The following is a 22,103-nucleotide window of genomic DNA, read 5'->3' as shown; positions in this document are numbered from 1 at the left end:
GGCCAGAACGTTGTAAGAAGGTGCACCATTTCAACTAACCAACTTGGAACCTTCTAGAGCAAAACTGATCTTAAAGTAGCACTATCAGCATCATGATGTCATATCAGCCAGGTGGAGTAACTCTGGTGGAGCCCACCTTCTTCCTGGAAATTTCAAAGATTACTACAGGAAAATTTTGTTGTTTATTGTAGAAAACTTAAATATTATTCATATAGATATATATTCAATGAAAGGTATGCTAGAGACAAAAATAGATGTGGAGAGAAGTAAAATGTTTCCTAAATTCTTTCTTCTTTCTGTCCCCTACCAGATGGATCCTGACATGAGACAGAAACTCTGAATTTTTCTTTTAACAACACACTTAGATTTAGGGATAGCCATTGTCCAACTCCAAAGCAAGCTTTGATTTTTAAGTGAGTCATGATTATTATTATACTGAGAAGTGGAAAAACATATATGTTCAGGTAATGAAATTTTATCCTGCAGATGACCTGTCCTCATAAGTCAGATTTCTCTTTGCTTGGTGATCCTTTCAGGATTGTTTTCTTTTCTTCTTTAGGCATCTAAATGTCTAAGGTCTCTTGATTTTTTGAAGATGAGTATTTTTCTGGGGAAACAAGAACAGAACCTTGCCCCACCCTTATAAGGTCTCCTTACCACCTGTATGATTGTCACCTTTGTGGATGAGTTGTCACTTCCCTTTTTCAAGAGGTTTCTCCTTTTCAAACCAAATTGTTATTAATTTTGATGGTATCTATACTTTTTCTTCTCCTGTGGAAATAAGATCAAAACCCCTTCCCCAATGTAGCACATCTCCTGCCTTCCATTGTGAGGTCAACACATCCTTGAAATACACCAGCTGATTTAATTCAGAAGTTTTTCTGTGTTATCCAATGTCTCTTTGCTGCCATTGCTCCTTTCTCATTAGCATTAAGAAAATTCAAGGTTAATAAAGCATTATGCAGTCTATTTTGGGGGTATTTTCCAACCCTTTCTGTTGGTTTAACATACCCTTTATAGTTCGATTTGATCTTTCTATAACTGCCTCTGCCTGACCTGTAGGATTGTTTGGTATACCTGTAATATGCTTTATATTATAATAAGCAAAAAAAGCTGTTTCATTTTCTTAGAGACATATGCTGGACCATTATCTCTCTTTATTTTAGCAGGTATACCCATGATGGTAATAACTTCTAATAAATGAATGATTACTGAATCAGCCTTTTCTGAGCCCAAAGCAGTTGCCCATGAAAACCTAAATAAGTGTCAATGGTGTGGTTTACATATTTTAATTTTCCTAAAAATCTGCAAAGTGGAACACATCCATCTGCCAGATCTCATTCCTTTGAATACCCTTTGAATTTGTCCCTGAAGGTAGCGGTATTTGGTTATAGAAAAAGCAAGTAGGACATCTCTTTATAATCGCCTTAGCTTGTTGCCACGTAATAGAAAATTCTTTCTTTGAACCTTTGCTATTGACATGATTTTTTTTATGAAATTCTGAGGCCTCCAGCACACTTTCAATCAATAATTGATCGATTTCTGCATTTCTTTGTGCTAGAGGACCTGGCAGACCCGTATGGGATCGGATTGTGTTATGTACATAGGACAAAGCCTATTCTGATTATATCTTGAACCTGAATGAATAATGAAGTCAATTATGTATCATCTGGTAAAAATTCAGGAGATCAATATCTAAAACAACTCTTTCTGCATATTGCGAATCAGTAACTATATTGAGAGGTTCTTTAAAATTCCTTAGTACCATGAGAATAGCATATAATTCTGCCTTTTGGACAGAATTATATGAGCTTTGTTCCACCTTACTTAAATCTTTTGATTTGTAGCTTGCCTTTTCTGATTTATTTGCATCAGTATAGAATGTATGGGTTCTAGTTACTAGTGTGTCACATATAATACAAGGAAGAATCCAAGAAGTTCTCTTTATAAGGTTAAGTTTATCACTTTTGGAATAATTGTTATTAATCTCTCCTAAAAAAATTAGCACAAGCTCTTTGCCAGGGTTTATTATCTTCCCATAATTTTTTAATTTCATCAGTAGTAAAAGGCACTATAATCCCCACTGGGTCTATTCCTTTTATAATTAATTCAGAGATCTTTTGCACATAAGTTTTTAATTTTTTACTTAGTTTATGTGGTAAAAAGATCATTTTTTTTTTTTTTGGTTTTTCGAGACAGGGTTTCTCTGTGGCTTTGGAGCCTGTCCTGGAACTAGCTCTGTAGACCAGGCTGGTCTCGAACTCACAGAGATCCGCCTAAAAAGATCCTTTTAAAGATAATATCTTTCCTCTGCATTAAAAATCCTGTAGGGGAAAATCTAAAAGTCAATATGGCTAGAATGAAATTAAGATTTGGATTCACCTGATCCACATGCGCCTCCTGTAATTTCTCTTCAACCAAAGGTAATTCTTCCTTAGCTTCAAGGACTATCTAAGTCTTTGTCACCATCTAAGGTTTTGTTTAAGTGAATTATTAGAACAGGTGTTATCCCAACAATGGGTTGTAGATTGGAAATATCTTCTAACAATCTTTGAAAGTCATTAAGAGTCCACCGTCAGTCTCCCCTAAATTGAGATTTTTATGTTCTAATATTTCTTTAAACCTATTTTATAATCTAGGTAATTGATAGAATCTCCTCTTTGTATTTTTTTCAGGATCAGTGTGTAATCCCCATTTAGGCAAAATTTTCCTTCTTCAAACATTATTTCTAAAGTATCAGTATTAGAAACAGATAGCAAAATGTCATTCGTGTAATGGTAAATTATAGATTTAGGAAACTGTTTACATATCATTTCCAATGGCTGACTTACAAAGTATTGGCACAGGGTGTGGCTGTTGAGCATCCCTGTGGAAGGACAGTCTATTGATATCTTCTAGTAGGCTGAGAATTAGTAAGTAGGCACTGTGAAGATAAAATTTTCCTCTGTCCTTTTTTTGTAAAGGTATAGTGAAGAAACAATCTTTTTCAATTTTTTTTTTTTGATTTTTCAAGACAGGGTTTCTTGTAGCTTTTTGGTTCCTGTCCTGGAACTAGCTCTTGTAGACCAGGTTGGCCTCGAACTCACAGAGATCTGCCTGCCTCTGCCTCCCGAGTGCTGGGATTAAAGGCGTGCGCCACCACCATCCGGCAAGAAACAATCTCTTAAATCAATAACTTTAAGAGACCATCCTTTAGGTAATAGGGAAGAAAAACTAATTCTAGATTGTAGGGGGTCCATAGGTTGAATTACCTTGTTGACAGCTCTTAGATCTGTCACCATTCTCCATTTACCAGATTTCTTTTTAACAATAAATACAGGAGAATTCCAAGGGTTGGTTGATTCTTCAATATGGTGAGCATCTAGTTGCTCTTTTACCAGCTCTAAAGCCTGCAGTTGAAGGTCATTGTTTAACCCATATGGGCTCCTCAGTTAACCATTTTAAAAGTAGGGCTGTTGATACCACTGAAGGTTTGCTAGTTGTTTTGTGTTATTGTACAGCCCAAATGGCTGGTGACCTTTTGTTACAGTATCTTATAATTTCCTTCCTGGAAACATGAGTTTCTAGGACTGCAGGAATGTTGATCTGGGTATTCCATTGCTGCAGCAGGTTACAACTTTGTAAATTCACTGTAATAGTAGCCACATATGGCCTCGGCCTTCCTCTCTGTCCTTCTGTTCCTATGCATTCAATCCATCTCCTTCTTTGTTTCACTTGTGATAAGGTTCCAATACCTAGTAGTTGAACATCTACCTCCCATAGAGGCCAATTTGGATGCCAAGATTCTGGAGTAATGATAGTCACTTTAGCAACTCTGTTCAGTAATCACTCAATTACAATGTTATTTATAATCACTCTTAGCTTTGGCCTTTGATCATTTATAGAAGTCTGCCAAAATATATGTTTCCTATTTCCTACTGGATTTTTTATTCTTCCTCCATGTTTATTCCATCATCCAGTATAGTATGATTTTTTTTACAACAGGCACTGTATTTTTTAATTTTTTTAACACTGTCTTTTGTAAAGCGTGAATCTCTTAACCTATAAATATTTCTTTTTTCATGATAGTTATTGAGCTCTACATTTTTCTCTGCTCCCTTCTCTGCCTCTCCCCTCCCCTTTCAATCCTCTCTCAAGGTCCCCATGCTCCCAATTTACTCAGGAGATCTTGTCTTTTTCTTCTTTCTACTTCCCATGTAGATTACATCTATGTAAGTCTCTCTTAGTGTCCTCATTGTTGTCTAAGTTCTCTGGGATTGTGGCTTGTAGGCTGGCTTTCTTTGCTTTATGTTTAAAAACCACCTATGAGTGAGTACATGTGATAATTGTCTTTCTGTGTCTGGGTTACCTCACTCAAAATAATGATTTCTAGCTCCATCCATTTTCCTGCAAAATTCAAGATGTCATTTTTTTTTGCTGTGTAGTACTCCATTGTGTAAATGTACCACATTTTCCTTATCCATTCTTCAGTCGAGGGGCATTTAGGTTGTTTCCAGGTTCTGGCTATGACAAACAAACCTGCTATGAACATAGTTGAGCACATGTCCTTGTGGCACGATTGAGCATCCTTTGGATATACACCCAAAAGTGGTATTACTGGGTCTTGAGGAATGTTGTTTCCTAATTTTCTGAGAAATTGCCACACTGACATCCAAAGGGATTGTACCAGCTTGCATTCCCACCAGCAATGCAGAAGTGTTCCCTTTCCCCACAACCTCTCCAGCATAAGTTGTCATCAGTGTTTTTGATCTTGGCCATTCTTACAGGTATTAGATGGAATCTCAGAGTTGTTTTGATTTGCATTTCTCTGATGACTAAGGATGTTGAACATTTCCTTAAGTGTCTTTCAGCATTTTAGATTCCTCTGTTGAGAGTTCTCTGTTTAGGTCTGTACTCCATTTTTTTAAATTGGATTATGTGATTTTTTTGGTGTTCAATTTCTTGAGTTCTTTGCATATTTTGGAGATCAGCCCTCTCTCTGATGTGGGGTTAGTGAAGATCTTTTCCCATTCTGTAGGCTTTCATTTTGTCTTGTTGACCATGCCCTTTGCTTCACAGAAGCTTCTCAGTTTCAGGAGGTCCCATTTATTAATTGTTTCTCTCAGTGTCTGTGTTGCTGGGGTTATATTTAGGAATTGGTTCCCTGTGCCAATGCATTCAAGTGTACTTCCCACTTTCTCTTCTAAAAGATTCAGTGTTTTATGTTGAGGTCTTTGATCCATTTAGACTTGAGTTTTGTGCATGGTGATAGATATGGGTCTATTTTCATTCTTCTACATGTTGATATTCAGTTATGCCAGCACCACTTGTTAAATATGCTTTCTTTTTTCCATTTGATATTTTTTGCTTCTTTATCAAATATCAGGTGTTCGAAAATGTGTGGATTGATATCCGGGTCTTTTATTCGGTTCCATTGGTCCTCCTGTCTGTTCTTATGCCAGTACCAGACTATTTTCAGAACTGTAGCTCTGTAGTAGAGTTTGAAGTCAGGGATTGTGATGCCTCCAGAAGTTCTTTTATTGCCAGGGATTGTTTTGGCTATCCTGGGTTTTTTGCTTTTCCAAATGAAATTGAGTACCGTTTTTTCGAGATCTTTGAAGAATTTTGCTGGGATTTTGATGGGCATCTATACATATTTCTAATGATTTCATTGATTCGCTTAATCTCTGGTTCTTATTCTGTATATATGATTCAAAAGTTTGAAATTTTTCCATTAATGATAACTTCTCATCCTTGGATATTATTTGGATGGTGTGCAGGTTGCCTTCCTGGAGAGATACTCTATCTGCTAACCTATCATAACTTTTTTTTTTTTTTTTACAGATTTTCATTGTCAGGTTCAGCAGTATGAATTGTTTCAGATAACTTCTCAGAACCTTTGAGATGGATTGAATTTCGTCTGTCAAATTATGTTATCTTTTTAATGATATTAATTTTTTCAGCTATCTTTTTTATTTTCAATGATATTAATCCTGTCAGGAGCTGTTCATTATTGGTCTGTAAAGACTGTGTCATTTCTAAAAGTGCCTCATTCTTGGCTCTGTTATCAAACCATTTTCTTAAAGTTATATTATATATATATGATGATATACTATATAAAATTAAAAACAAAGCAAAGTTCCAATATCAAATAAATAGATGTATCAGAAAAACCATATAAGTCTTGCAGAATACCATCCATAGGATAAGCAAAAAGGTTATTAAATTCCTGGATTGTGGTATTTTCTGCCATTATATAACTTTCAAATTTACTGGTTTATTTATGTAAATGAACATACCTTGTCATGGGTCTTTGGTAAATTGTTGTAGGTGTAATAATCTTTATTGGCCAGCTGTGGGTGTGCATGGTTGGCAGTGGCAATTCCAGTACCTGAATTACCTGGTACTTAATTAATTAAGAGTAGCACATTTGTATACAGAGGATTGAATCGGCCAGAATATCAAGGAACCCAAAGCTTTCCATGAATGGGGCCTGAGTGTGGCCATTGGACATGGTGCCTTGGGATCATGGTGGGAGAAAAGTGTGTGGGGGCAGGCAAGTCGCCTGGTCTGGGTGCCTGTCGGAGAGGCTACAGTGGCATGCTGTGGGCAAAAAGTGTGCCCGGGATGTCAGGCTAAGGAGTGTGGCAGCGTAGGGGGGAGAGTGCGTGGACCTTTTGGGTTGGTCCTTGTAGGAATTGATTCGGGATTCACATGGGCACTATATGTAGATGGATGTTATAAAGTAGTACCACACTAGCTCAGACTTTAGTATAACAAAGAGTTCTTTATTTAGGGGTAGACTCACAGATCACAGTCCTCCCTGCATAAGCAGGGAACAGGAACTGAATCCAGCAGCAGCAGCAGCAGAGAGAGAGAGAGAGAGAGAGAGAGAGAGAGAGAGAGAGAGAGAGAGCCCAAGGGCATGTTTTTCGTACCAAAGGCCATGCCCAAACTGGTCCAGCATCTCAAAGGCCATTGGCTGAAGGAATTTCCCCTGCAAAGAAACGACATGGTTTATATTTTCTAGATGTCAAAAAAGAGTGGTGTGAAAAACAGCCTGTGTCTGGCCTAATGTAATAAAAGTTTCTTATGCCTCAACATAAAACATGGATTAATTACTTTAAGAATTATAGGCTAGTTTGTCATAGCCAGAACCTGGAAACAACCTAAATGCCCCTCAATAAAAGAATGGATTAAAAAATGTGGTACATTTACCCAATGGAGTACTACACAGCAGAAAACAATAACGACGGCTTGAATTGTGCAGGAAAATGGATGGAGCTAGAAAACATTATTTTGAGTGAGGTAACCCAGACACAGAAAGACAATTATCACATGTACTCACTCATAGGTGGTTTTTAAACATAAAGCAAAGAAAGCCAGCTTACAAACCACAATCCCAAAGAACTTAGACAACAATGAGGACACTAAGAGAGACTTACATAGATGTAATCTACATGGGAAGTAGAAAGTAGAAAAAGACAAGATCTCCTGAGTAAATTGGGAGCATGGGGACCTTGGGGGAGGATTGAAGGGAGAAGGGGAAAGGCAGGGAAGGGAGTAGAGAAAAATGTAGAGCTCAATAAATATCAATAAAATAAAAAAATAATTATAGGCTATATTTATATGAAATAATAACATTTGCTTTATTTCTCCATAGGTTATAGTCAAATATATTTAACAGTATAACCATGGTCTGATATGGTACCTCATTTCTATAATCCCAGCTTGTGGGAGACTAAGGTGGAAAACTGAACAAATTCCAGGACGTCCAGGGCTGTCTAGTGAGACCCTGTTGATACACTCCTATCATCTCACTGCTTGATATCGGAGCAGGAGCAGGATGAATCCAAGACCACCTGCAGCTACTTAGCAAGTTAGAGGCCACCGTGGGCTATATTTTTCCCTGAATTAAACGCAACAAAAATAAGCAGTAACAACAATAGAACATCCTAAACACAAGGGAATTTGATATGTTTTTGTCATTTGAGGCAGGGTTTCCCTGTGTGCTGGACCTTGTACTCCTGAAGTAGGGCAGTGGTTGGTTTCTACCTAAAACAAAAGCCTAAGGATCCAACTAAGTCCCAGTTCCCTTTCTGGACACTTGGGATTCCACCCAGGGAGTGGTTTGTCTACCGAGTGTTTTATCCAGGGTGTGAGTCTAAGGAATGAGTGCTGAAAGTGGCCTGTGGCTTTCAATGTGTATGTTAATGCAGTCTTTTGTTTTAGTCCTACCTTCTGAGGTCAGGGGTATATTAACCAGTTGAATATTAAACATGGCAAATTTTCACTACTCACTGAAAAATTCCCTCCTGATACTATCCTATATGTTTCTGCATTTATTATTTTTCTTTGCATCTTCATATTCTTTACTATATTTCTTAATTCCCATGTCTCTACTCTGGAAAAAGGTATTTTTGTTGAGGCTAGCCCCCAACTCTTAGGCAAGTAGATTGTGTCATTGACTTATGTATGATGTTGTGTTTATAAAACATTTATTTTACCCAATTGTATTTCAGATTTTCAGATTATCATTGTGTTTCATAAGGTTTTGTATTTGTTCCAGGCCTGAGGATTGAATCTAGGGACTTATGTTTGTAAGATGAATATTAGCTTTGAACTCAGTCTGAAGCTCAAGCTGGCTTTGAACTTGGGGTTCTCCTTACTCAGCTAGGATTATAGGTCCCCTTAACCAGTCTGGTTCCAAAGTGACTTTCATTTCATTAGTTGTATTGAAAATAAAAAGAATTGTTCTTTGGAATGATACTCGTTATTGCCACCAATCATACACACAAATCCACATTTGTAGTTTCTTATTTTTATTTAGCCAAGAATCTGGGATGAGCTTTGATCATGAAAGGACCTTATGTAGATCTTGGGGCTAGTAAAATTGTGCAGGCCTGGCAACCTGAGTTTGATCCATGGAACCTACCTAAAGTTGCTAAGATTTCTGACTTCTGTACATGTTCAGAGACACACATGGAAGCACACACACACTGTAATGGTCTGTCCTGTTCCTTTAAGAGACAAACCACCCACAGTTCCTCCCCCATCCACTGAGGCAAGCTGATCTTCAGCTTCCAGGCTGAGTCAGTCTCTCTCTCTCTCTCTCTCTCTCTCTCTCTCTCTCTCTCTCTCTCTCTCTGAAGCAGCTTCTGTCTCTCCCTTCTCCACACTTCTCCCTTTCCCCCCTCTGTTATTCTCTCTCTCTCTGCCTCTCTCTCTTTGCTCTTCCCCCTTTCTCCCCTTTCCTTGCATAAACCACTAAATAAATATCCAACTTCACTCTGCATGAGTTGCCTATCTGTCTCAGTCTCTCACCCGCCATGTGGCTTCCTGCTTGGGACCCAGCTGCCTTCATGGCCTGCCATGGTCTCGGGATCCACTGACCGCTGCCTGCCCCAACTCGGGGAACCTGCAGCATTTTACTTAAAATACTACACACACAATTTAAATTTTAAAAAATGAAGACCATAGATCACAGTTCTTTGCTCCTTGTTGAGAGGGACAAGGCTTTAGCACAGTAGTGTTCAGTCTGAGGCCCTTCCCTCTCTGACCACTGGAAAACACATATTTCTGAAGGTCATAGAACTGAACATGCTTCTCTGTCCATCTCCTGAGTTGGGGTCACCACAACATGAAGAACTGTATTAAAGGGTCATACCATCAGTGAAGTTGTCACTTACAAATCTGCCCTTCTTGCTCCACTGCCTTTGTTTTGCTGAGCTAATGACCGAAGAGAGAATTTCAGGGAACACTTAAAATTGTTTTATGCCACATAAAGGTGGTGTTCAGCCAAATATGGAGGTGCATACCTGCAAAACTAATACTTGGGAGGTAGAGACTAAAAGATGATGGCTTTAAATGCCAGTCTTGGTTAAAGAATGGGTTCCAGGCCAGTCTGGACTTGAACAACAAAGTAAAATACAAGAAAAGTAATACTTTTTAGATTTTTCTCATAAATTAATATATTTCAAAACACGGTGGAAGAAAAACAATCATGTGTGTAGGCCATTTCAAGCTTTTGTTAGAATATATAGAAGAATATTCATTTGCTTCATGCTTTCAAAAAAGCTTAATTTAAAAAAAATTGTTTCTACCTATTCTCAGTAGAATTTGCTCAAATAGGCAGTAATTTTCTACAGAATAGCCCTTTTTTCCCTTTTACATTTTTTTCTCAGACAATCAGTATATAATATATTCATCAAACTTAAGAGAGGGCCTGGACATCATTTTTCTCTCGGAGGCAGATAATTTTTCAGTTTCAAGCCAGGTGGTTTCTGTCTCATCAACGGGGCCATACAAAGAAACTCAGGTCTGTTGTACTGATATTCATCACAAGAAATGAACACATCTATTGAATTCTCTGACACAAAACAAACAGAGCATTATCTGTCAGAGGATCAGAAAGCCCTCTTTTTACAAAAAAAATAAAAAAAAAACCTGAACACAATGTAACGATGCTGGAATAGCAGGGATACCATTATCTTGTTCTTTACAATGGTTTCTTTCAGCTGATGCTTTCACAGTATAGACTAAGTCTAAAGCACATAATAATAACACATAATAATATCCTCAAATAAGCTCTCTGAGCTGAGCTATTAATCATTAAATTACCTACAAATTAAAAAAAACATGCTTTATTTCTGTAGTCATATTTAAATTATGAGAATTATTATAAACCCTAATAAAGGGATTGATTATTAGGGTCATAAGAACACTCACATTTACGGAGTTCTATGAGCCAGACCCTTAATATCTAAATAGCCTATCTTATGAAATTCCTACAGCAAACCCTGAATACTAAGTATGGCGGCAACATATTTGTAACCCCAGGGCTTAATAGACTGAGGCCAGAGGCAGAGGAACCTGAGACCAGGGTTTGTTACTCAGTGAGAACATTTCTCAAGAACCCAAGAGGTGGGTCTCGACAGATGGCTCAGCTGGCTATCAGCACTGGAAAAGGATCTTAAATTATTCTTTGCACTACAAGTCAGCTCACAGAAATCTGTTAATCCCGTTTCAGGGTATTGGACACCTCCGGAGGACACCAAGCACAAATGGGGTATATGATGTTTTCTATGGAGGTACATGTACTCCATAACCTAAAACAAACAACAAAAGCCAAGTACTAGCACTGAGAATTTAGCTCAGTAGCAGAACAGACCTAGCTTGTCCCAGGCTCTGAGTTTATAACAACCAAGATGCAGAGACTGAAAACAGTTGGTAAATTATAGGAGAAGAAAATAGAAAATTACAGTAATAAATTACTCTGTGTAGCTTCTGGAACCAGGCCTGGTAGTCACATGTTTTCTGACTTTGTGCACCCAGAGATAGTACAGACTTCACAAATTTAGGGTTCAGTGCCCTAAAGCTTATGCATTGTTTTTTTGTGGTTTTATTTATTTATTTTTATTGAGAAAAGGAAGAAAAAAAACAAGTTTCCACCTCCTCCCAGCCTCCCATTTCCCTCCCCCTCCTCCCACTCCTCTCCCCCTCCCTCTCCAGTCCAAAGAGCAGTAAGGGTTCCCTGCCCTGTGGTAAGTCCTAGGTCCATATCTAGGAAGGTGAACATCCAAACTGGCTAGGCTCCCACAAAGCCAGCACATTGTGTAGGATCAAAACCCCGTGCCATTGTCCTTGACTTCTCATCAGCCCTCATTGTTCGCCATGTTCAGAGAGTCCAGTTTTTTTGCGTTATAAGAATATCCTATCTTGGTAAGTATAAAGTCTTATACCTAATTTACTTTCTATTATGACTTGTTTTCTGCATCAAGTAAACAAGGAAAACTATAACTATCTAATCTTCAATTTGCTCAAGGAGAAAAAAACATTAACAGAATAAGCAGGAAGTACGAGCAAGGACTTCCAAAAAAAATGTGAATATTGATAGAAACAACTGGCTGCCTGGACAGTCACCCAAAGTTCCCCTGCAATATTAGGGCATCCATCTTCAGGCTACAGGTCTAGCATATCTGACAGACTTTTCTGTGAAGCAGGATATTTTGTGTCCTGCTTGTTTAATTAGGGCAGCATACTGTCAGCAGTCAAGGCAGGGGCATTTTCTTGCCCAGTGGCTTACTTTTGCCACAAAGAAAGTAAACACGATGTGGAATTTCTTTGATGCCCATTATCTTCTCTGAAGTAGATTGGTGTTGCCAGGAGCAGACATGTCATAAAAAAGAAGAACCTACATTATTAAAACATCTTAAATACCACATTCTGTACCTCTCTGAAGTGGTTGAAGATGCTCTATCTATCTAAAATATGTCTTTGTTTGACCTTAAAAACATACCTAATGTGACTATAAGTTTGATCTTCACTAACCCCACATCAGACAGAGATCTGATCTCCAAAATATACAAAGAACTAAGAAATTGATCATCAAAAGAACAAATAAATCCAATAAAAAATGGGTACAGACCTAAACAGAGAACTCTCAACAAAGGAACCTAAAATGGCTGAAAGGCACTTAAGGAAATGCTCAACATCCTAAGTCATCAGAGGAATGCAAATCAAAACAGCTTTGAGATTTCATTGTATACCTGTAAGAATGGTTAAGATCAAAAACATTGATGACAACTTAGGCTGGAAAGGATGTGGGGTAAAGGGAACAATCCTCCATGGCTGGGTGTGAGTGCAAACTAGTAAGGTCCCTTTGTATATCAGTATTTCTCAGAAAATTAGGAAACAGCCTACCTCTAGACTCAGCAATACCACTTTTGGATATATTCCCAAAGGATGCTCAATCATACCACAAGGACCTGTGCTCAACTATGTTCATAGCAGCATTGTTTGTCATGGTCAGAACCTGAAAACAACCTAAATGCCCCTCAATCAAAGAATGGATAAGGAAAATGTGGTACATTTACACAATGGAGTACTACACAGCAGAAAAAAATGACATCTTGAGTTTTGCAGGAAAATGGAGGGAGCTAGAAAACATTATTTTGAGTGAGGTAACCCAGACACAGAAAAACAATTATCACATGTACTCACTCATAGGTGGTTTTTAAACATAAAGAAAACCAGCCTACAAACCACAATCCCAGAGAATTTAGACAACAATGAGGACACTAAGAGAGACTTATATAGATCTAATCTACATGGGAAATAGAAAGTAGAAAAAGACAAGATCTCCTGAGTAAATTGGGAGCATGGGGACCTTGAGGGAGGATTGAAGAAGGCAGGATAGAGGCAGGAAAGGGAGTAGAGAAAAATGTAGAGCTTAATAATATCAATAAAAAAATAAAATTAAAATAAAATTAAAAAGACAGGCATTTACACAATGGTGTGTGGGATAGACTAGACAAAAATAAACAGGGCTTGGAGCATAGAAAAGAGAAATAGAGAATGGGGGATCTCTTTCCATTTCCCCGATTGTTCACATCTGTAAAGGTCCCAAATAATATCAGGTTCTAGGGTGCCACTAGGCTGTCCTTGGGTTGATTATCTATGGGATATTGAAGCCAAATCCGATTGCAAAAGTGAGTAAGTTTAGGACCCTTCAGGTCAAGCATCAGGTGGAGAGACTGGAGGTTTTCTAAGAGGCAGTGAGAGAGGAGAGTATGGAAGACACATTGCCATGGATGAGAGAGAAGGAAAATGTCAATGCAGCCTGCAGTGGGCATCCTTAAGACTCAAGCCTGACTGAAGTAGGACCAGGTCAGTCAGTGGGTCGCCACAACAGTCAAAGCCCTGCCAAATCAGAGACTCAGTGCCTGGGACCAGGGCTTTTTGTAAAGGTGAGAAGGCAAGATTGAAAACCTCACTCTAGGAGGAGCTGGAGAATGGAGCCACAAAAGCCACGAGGGCCTAGAGGAGCTGCGGGATGTGTTGCTGCTCTGCCCTGGGAAAGGTTTCCCTAGTGCAAGTGTGTCCGCTCTGCCACAGCAGGGGAGAGCTTACCCAGGGAAAGTGTTCTGCTGGGCTCTGCCCTAAGTATGAGCAGCCCTGAAGGAAGAAGAGGGCAGAAGGGACACAATAACCTGGCTGGGCCGGACAAAAGAGCCGGATTGCAGCTCCAAGGTTGGGGGGATGGGGTCAAGTGAACAGGGGGAGGGGGGCAACTGTAGCCTTAAAGACCATAGTTGGGGGTTACCTCCAAGAGTACCAAAGGGTGCCGGGTGCTCAACAGTCCCTTCCTCCAGCTCCGGGAAACATTTACACTGAGCAAAGAGGAAACTGATCTAATTGCTCCTGGTGGATGGAACGATGAGCAGTTGGTGATCCAGGAGAGTCTAGAGATGGACTAGAGAGGAAGGATAGGGTCCCAACGCAGCTTAGGCCCCGGGGGACACCCACGGGCTAGGAGGGCCATTCCCAGGTTTTGCACCAAATGTAAGCACTGCAGCTCAGACGGAAAGGTATCCTGGTGTTTGGGAGCCAAGGAATACCATAAAGTCACACACTGCACAGCAAACTTCACACAAGAGATGGATTGAGAGGGGGGGAAAAGCCAGGAGGGTGGTTGTCTCTGCTTGGGAGAGAAACAGCAGAACATTGAACAAGATACAGGGCTTATATAGAGTGTCTTGAGCAGTGGGGTGGAACTTCAGGGTAAAGCTTCCTAGGGTAGAGATTGTAGGGCTCTGTAGGGTGGGGGCAGTGTCCAGCAGTTAGGGCAGTTAGACTGTTCTATGGGATGGAACCTGGTAGTTGGAGGTCCTTGGGGGGAGGGCCTGTGCCCCCGCCCGTGTGTGTGTGTGTGTGTGTGTGTGTGTGTGTGTGTGTGTGTGTGTGTGTGACAGAGACAGAGAGAGAGACCACTGTGTGGAGGGACTTACACATAGCCAAGATGGGAGCGGGGTGGGATATTCTGCCAGGCTGAGTGCCTTCAAACCTCAGTGATTTTTGTTAGTGAGCCAGGGGCCCTCACACCGAAATGAGCAGATACCACACATAAGTGACATGCAGCAAGCCTCTCTGCGATCCTGGGGAACTTTTCAAAGCGTCATGCTACCGTACTGTGTGCTAGAACAGCCTTCTATCAGCCGAGCTCTATCATCAGCGGCCCTCCCTTTCGTGATAAAAAAGAGAAAGGAAAAGGTATGTGGGCCGTACGCACAAACGCATGCTCATCCTCTACAATCAGAACTCTGGAGAACTAGCTGCAAGTGGAGATTCTGTTTCCTCCACGGTTCCACAGCTGTTTGGGCACTGTCATGTTTATACCACTCTCTCACAGATGTTACATTTTATGAAGCGTGACTCATTCGGGTGGTACTGCATATCTTCAACTCCGAAGAAATCCCAGAGGATGAAATGGTTACACAACCTGAAATATTTGAACAAAATATTTTTTGGAGGCCAAAAAAGGGCAACCTGATTTTTCTATGCTTAAACGAAACAGAAAGACCAGCGGTTTCATATTCATTATTTAAAAATGTTACCTTCTAGTTTGGTACGGCACTAACTGTGATTGTGTGGAGCTTGCAGTGGCCCCTTCTCTCCTTCCACCATTGGAGTTCCAGGGATCCAGATTCTTGGCATGATCCTCACTGAGCCCCCTTGCCGATCTGATTTCAGATTTTTTATTATAGTTGAGATAAAGGTGTGAGGGTGTTTTTATTTGGCCAGATCTTGTTTGATTTCTGTGAATCTCTTGTTTTGTGTCTGGTTTCTGTCCCTTTGTTGTGTTTCTACAGAAAAACAAACAAAAACAAACCCCACAGAGCAGTGGCTGCACATGCTTGTAATCCAAGCACTCTGGAAAACAATGACAGAAGTAAATAAATCTCTTGAGTCGAGGCCATCCTGGTCTGCAAAGTGAGTTCCACAACAGCCAGGGCTAGCAAGAGAAACTCTGTCTTTTTTTTTTTCTTTTTTTTTTTTTTTAAAGAATTATTCTTTTTTGTTTTGTTTTTTTTTTTCTTTTGGTTTTTCGAGACAGGGTTTCTCTGTGGCTTTGGAGCCTGTCCTGGAACTAGCTCTTGTAGACCAGGCTGGTCTCGAACTCACAGAGATCCGCCAGCCTCTGCCTCCCGAGTGCTGGGATTAAAGGCGTGCGCCACCACCGCCCGGAGAAACTCTGTCTTGAAAAATAAAAGCAAAAAACAAAAAAATTAGTTGGAGACATTTTTTCAGAGTATTTTTACCCCGTGTTTATTATCAGTGGTTCATTATGGAAGCTAAATAATCCAAAACCAAGGAAAACAAAAAACAAGTACTAGTGTTTTCTAGTAAATAAGAATTTAGTCCTGCCAGGCTGGTGGTGGTGCACTCCTTTAATCCCAGCAGAGGCAGTCGGAACTCTGTGAGTTCAAGGCCAGTTGTCTCTGGGCTACAAGAGCTAGTTCCAGGACAGGCCCCAAAGCTACAGAGACCCTGTCTCAAAAAAAACAAAACAAAAAAAAACAAACAAACAAACAAAAAAGAATTTGCTCCTAACAAAATGACCAAGTAGAACTCAATTTTAGGAGATAATAACACCATCAGCATAATTTCTTAAGATGAAAAGCAATAATTGCACACTATTTTATCACAATTGGGCAAAACTTTTTCAACTTCCAGAAAGTTTTCCCTGTTTAAAAAGACAAATCGAAAACTTCATAACTACAAAATTCAGTTCAGAAAAACAGGGAATTGTTATTCAAATTTTGGTATTAAAAAGGTTTTAATCTGTTAAAAAAAATACAATGGGTGTATTGAGACAGGTGGGAAAGAAGGGCTGACAACGGGTGAGTTTAACGTGGTGAGAATACTGTTAGGCAAAGGCAAAAAAAGACGTGAAGATAAAGGAAGGATTGTAAACCGGAGCCTTTCTGGCCCTGGATGCGGGGTTCAGAATCCCAGCACTAGGGAGGCTAAGCTGGGAAAAGAGTTGGGGGGCCAGTCTGGGCCTCTCTACAAACAAACAACCGTACAAGATTCTCTCTTTAAGATAGACAGATGCGCAGTTCTAAAGTATTTATAACACCAAAGAGGTCTTTTTGAAAATTGCTTGTTTATGGAAGCTTCCATAAAATAGACTTACGAACTCATCATGATTCACCTCTTACTAAAACAATATCAAAAGCGTCAGTGAGTGCACTGGTCTTCAAGCTCACCTGTCGCTGTTTTTCAGTTAGCTAGGAAAGAAAGCTAAGAGTGCCAGAGAAATAATGCAGTTGGCAGAGTGCTTGCCTGGCCCATACCAAACCCTAGGTTGGAGCCTCCGTAATGGATGTACTGAGTGTGTGGCAAACACTTGTAAACCCAGATGCCTAGAGGGTAAGAGAAAGGCAGTCTTCAATTTGGATGCCAATTGTGGCCATGGCAACTTACCAGCTCTCTGTTCCCTGCAAATCCTTTAATTTTCCAGTCTTCAATTTTCTATTCTGTAACGAGGAGGAAAAGCTCATAACTGGCATTTCTTATCACAGAAAAAAGAAATAGTCAGAGCTCCTTTAGTGCATATATTAGTGCCTTGTGCAATGGGCCAGGTCAGTAGCCCTGAGCTGTCTGAACTTGTGGGGAGTTCTGTCAATGCAGTGTCCTTTTTGTTTGTTTGTTTGGTTGGTTGGTTGGTTGGTTTTTCAAGACAGGGTTTCTCTGTAGCTTTGGAGCCTGTCCTGGAACTCACTCTGTAGACCAGGCTGGCCCCCAATTCACAGAGATCTTTCTGTCTCTGCCTCCCGAGTGTTAGAGATTAAAGGTGTGAACCACCACTGCCCAGCAATGTGGTGCCTTCTTTTTGTTTTGTCAGTTAGTAGGCTCTTAACAGATTTGATTTTGAGCAGACTCCTTGCCCCTAAAAACTCAAATCATCCTAGTTTGCCAATTTAAAAAATAATTTTATTGTTTATTGATTGACGTAGGTAGATGTGTGTGTGTATGTGTGTGTATGTGTGTATGTGTGTGTGTGTACGTGTGTGTGTGTTGTGTGTGTATGTGTGTGTATGTGTGTGTGTACGTGTGTGTGTATGTGTGTGTATGTGTGTATATGTGTGTGTGTGTATGTGTGTGTGTATGTGTGTGTGTATGTGTGTGTATGTGTGTGTGTATGTGTGTGTATGTGTGTGTGTACGTGTGTGTGTACGTGTGTGTGTGTATGTGTGTGTGTACGTGTGTGTGTACGTGTGTGTGTATGTGTGTGTGTACGTGTGTGTGTATGTGTGTGTGTGTATGTGTGTGTGTGTGTCTATACACTCATGCTACAGCTTACTTACAATAGTTCTCCTACTGTGTCAGTCGTGGGGATTGAACTCAGGTTGTCAGATGTGGTGGCAAGTGCCTTTACTGACTGAGCTATCATTCCCCCAAGATTCTTTAAAACCAGCCGGGCAGTGGTGGCGCACGCCTTTAATCCCAGCACTCAGGAGGCAGAGGCAGGCGGATCTCTGTGAGCTTGAGACCAGCCTGGTCTACAAGAGCTAGTTCCAGGACAGGCTCCAAAACCACAGAGAAACGCTGTCTTGAAAACACCAAAAAAAAAAAATGATTCTTTAAAACCCTTTTGAAGCCTGTCAGGGGTGGCACAGACCTTTAATCCCAGCACTTTGAGAGGTGGAGCAGGTGGATCTCTGAGTTCGAGGCCAGACTGGTCTACAGGATGAGTTCCAGGACAGCCAAGGCTCCACAGAGAAACACTATCTTGAAAAACAAACAAACAAGCAAACAAAATAATAATAAAATAAAAATTTTTGAAAAAATATTTCTCTGTGTGTGAGAGGAAAAAGGACTCTATACTAAGAATTTTGTTCTAATTTCAAGATCAGAATTATTTAAAAGAAACATCTGTCTCCTCATCTTCAAACTTTGGGAAATTGCCTTCAAATTCCTTAATCCTCCTTTCTGTTGCAGCCGTTCCGTTCAGTCAGAATTTCAGCACATTCCTGGAGTCCTTCTCTTTGTCCCGCTTCAGTTTTCTTTTATATATATAATGTATACAATATTCTGTCTGTATGCCAGAAGGCCAGACCTCTTTACAGATGGTTGTGAGCCACCATGTGGTTGCTGGGAATTGAACTCAGGACCTTTGGAAGAGCAGGCAATGCTCTTAACCACTGAGCCATCTCTCCAGCCCCCCTGCTTCAGTTTCCCAGTGAAACGTTTGAAGCCAACTAAGTTCTCCTGATACAGATCGGCCACAATAGGAATGCCCTGCTGGGCGTGGTGCCAACCCTTGGGAAGCTAAGACAGAAGGATAATGGGAAGTCTAAGATCAGCCTAGGCTACATAACAACTACTAAGACTACCATAGCACGGTGGTTCTCCACCTTCCTAACGCTGCAACCCTTTGTACGTTTCTTCATGTTGTGGTAACCACAACCGTACAACTATTTTTATTGCGACTTCATAGCTGTAACTTGCTACTGTTATGAATCAGAATGTAAATATCTGATATGCAGGGTATCTGATGGGCAACTCCTGTGAAAGGATCAGTCAGCACCCCTAAGGGTCACAACCCACAAGCTGAGAATGGCTTAGTAAAACCTGTCCTCTTTTGCTGTTGCTGGTTTTTTCTTTATTTTTTTGTTTCATAGCTGAGGACCAAATCCAGTACAAGTGCTCTACCATTGAACTAAATCCTAACCCCAAGATCTGTCTTTAAACAAGGAATCTCAGTGGAATAATACTAATACTTCTTAAAGATGGTGTGTCTCTATACCACCACGGGATGGCTGTGAGCGACAGACGAGAGCTTCAGTTTGTGCTTTATCCTGTACGCCCTTATTTAGTAGGAGAAAAAAAAAAGCAAAAATATGTCCAGATGTAATCTTATATGAATAAGAGGAAGAGTCCAAATTGCTGCCATTCGTCTTCCCCCACCTTCTGCTGCTGTGAGGAAGAGAATTGCCATGGCTACCAAAACATGCTCTTTCCCCAGGCTTCATCAAGTTCACTTTCTACCACCCTGCGTGATGAACAGTATTGTTCTGTTAAGTGACTTCAATCTCAGTCTATTCTGCACATTCCCTCGCTATTCTTCCTCCTTCTCTAAGAGAACACCCTCGACTTTTCTTTAAGACAGGAAATGTCTTGATGTAAATTAAAATAAGAATATAGGGGCTGCCAATTCAGTCTCTGCCTGAAATCTGGCATTTCCTCCGGGCCACTGCAGCTATCACTGACAGTGTGCGTCTGATAATCAAAACATGCCAAGGAATGGAGAAATAAAAAGCAGGGCTACGGTAGCTCACAGACACACTCCCATTGTGTGCCCTCGGCTCCTTGAAAGACTGTCTTGATCTGTAGATTTCAAGTCATGGTTTAAGACGTTAGATTAAGACAAATTAGTTCTGTTTAGCATTTTTCTTTTTAAGTTTTAATTTCCCTTTTTTGTTCTCCTCTTCCACCTTCTTCTTTGGGTTTTTGACCCTTGCACACCCCATTTATACAAATAAAACAAGACAAATCTGGAGAAAAAAAAACCATTTTAAAAAGAAAGAAGATACTATCTAGTGGTTTATTTTCTTACCATTCTTTGTGAAATTCAAGGCTAAGTTCGACATTTTGGGCCTAGACACAAAATCTCCAACTCAAATGGAAGAAAGATAATATTTGTGAATTCCATACCAAGTCAATTTTTTTTCTTTTTTAAATTAGGTTTTTCGGGCTGGAGAGATAGCTCAGTGGTTAAGAGTACTGCTTGCTGTTCCAGAAGTTCTGAGTTCAATTCCAGCAACCACATGATGGCTCAGAACCATCTGTAGTAAGATCTGGTGCCCTCTTCTGGCCTTCAGAACACTGTATATATAATGAATAAATAAATTTTTTTTTAAAAAAATTAGGTTTTTCAAGACAGGGTTTCTCTGTGTGGCCCTTGTCGGTCCTGGAACTCAGTATGTAGACCAGGCTAGCCTCGAACCTAGAGATCCATCTGCCTCTGCCTCATGAGTGCTGAGATTAAAAGCATGCACCACCACTGCTTGGCTCAAGTCAATGTTTTTCAAACCATGAAACCAGAAAGATTGCTGCAAGTTCAAGACCCACATGGACTTCAGAGCAAGTGCCAGGCCAGCTGGCTTGCTTCTCTGACTTCTTCCTGCCCCACATGAGGAAAATAAGGAGCAGAAAAAAATATATGATCAAATAAATTTCCACGGTAACTGGCTTTGGTGGTACACATCTTTAATTCCAGCACTGAGAAGGCAGAGACAGGTGGATTTCTGTGAGGTCGAGGCCATTCTGGTCTTCATATGGTGTTCTAGGCCAGGCACAGGTATGTAGTGAGACCCTGTCTACACTCTGTGCCTATCTCTAGCTCCTGCTGCTCTGTTCTAATCATGGAAGGACGGGTATCTGCCATTACTGAGCAGGCTATGAGTCAAGAGCTGAGCTAACTGCCTTTTGAGGATTTCTTCACATGATCATCACAAGGACTTCTATAAGAGTCTGTGTGACTTTGTTTCTGTGTTTGTACACACACGTGTGGGAAGGGTGATGTTGCCCATACAGGCCAGAAGGGAATGCTGGGTTTCTCAGAGGTAGGCATTTGCAAGCTGCCTGATGTTGGTGCTGGAACATTGGTCCTTTGGTTATTGCGGGAAGTGCTTTTAACCACACAGTCATCTCTTTAGCCCCATTACAACATTCTACTTTATTTATTTTGGGATTTTCATGATAGGATTCTCTGTATTACGGTCCTGGCTGTCCTAGAACTAGCTCTTGTATCTTTACGTTTCAGATAAGAAGAGTAAAAAGAGTCTTCAAAGGAGCAGGCGGTTGTACAGCATCTCACAGGCAGGAAGGAGTGGAACTGAGGTTTGAAAGTGAGTCGTCAGTCCAGAGCCTAGTGTACTGCCTGGTGTTTAACCTCTGTGCTGAGTGCCTTAACACTTGCAAAGCAGGTAAGCCTGAAAAATACTCCTGACCCAACCCTGAACAAAGTCATAAGACTGCGCAAGCGAGGGGACTCATCTCTGGGTGGGGCGATGAAACAGCTGGTCCAGAGGTAGGTGGTGACATTCCTGACTGTGTGCGCCTTCTCGTCCCGAACTGTCCAAGTAAGGCCTGGGAGACAGACAGGAAGACCAGTTTGCAAGTCCTTTTATGAGCAGAACCTGATCTCAACACAGAGGGAACAGAGATCAGATCATTTCATTGCCATTTGACTTAGTTTGGTTTTTTGTTTGTTTGTTGTTTTATTTTAAAGGTAAAAGAAAACCTTTTTCTTCCTTCTTTCCTTCCTTCTTTCC

General features: G+C 40.4%; 1 protein-coding gene across 1 annotated transcript in view; it reads left to right on the top strand.

The window, feature by feature from the left end:
• Cmklr2 (chemerin chemokine-like receptor 2) overlaps positions 1 to 22,103 on the top strand; it is a 62,030-nt gene that overhangs the window by 32,777 nt on the left and 7,150 nt on the right. The window contains exon 2 of the mRNA XM_075951610.1: positions 21,593 to 21,755. The gene's annotated coding sequence lies outside the window, so the exon portion shown is untranslated. The remainder of the gene's footprint in view (positions 1 to 21,592; positions 21,756 to 22,103) is intronic.

The sequence above is a fragment of the Microtus pennsylvanicus genome, chromosome 17 (assembly GCF_037038515.1).
Source record: "Microtus pennsylvanicus isolate mMicPen1 chromosome 17, mMicPen1.hap1, whole genome shotgun sequence".
Taxonomy (NCBI): Eukaryota; Metazoa; Chordata; class Mammalia; order Rodentia; family Cricetidae; genus Microtus; species Microtus pennsylvanicus.
The sequence above is the reverse complement of the archived record's forward strand: the minus strand, read 5'-3'. Positions and strand labels throughout refer to the sequence as shown.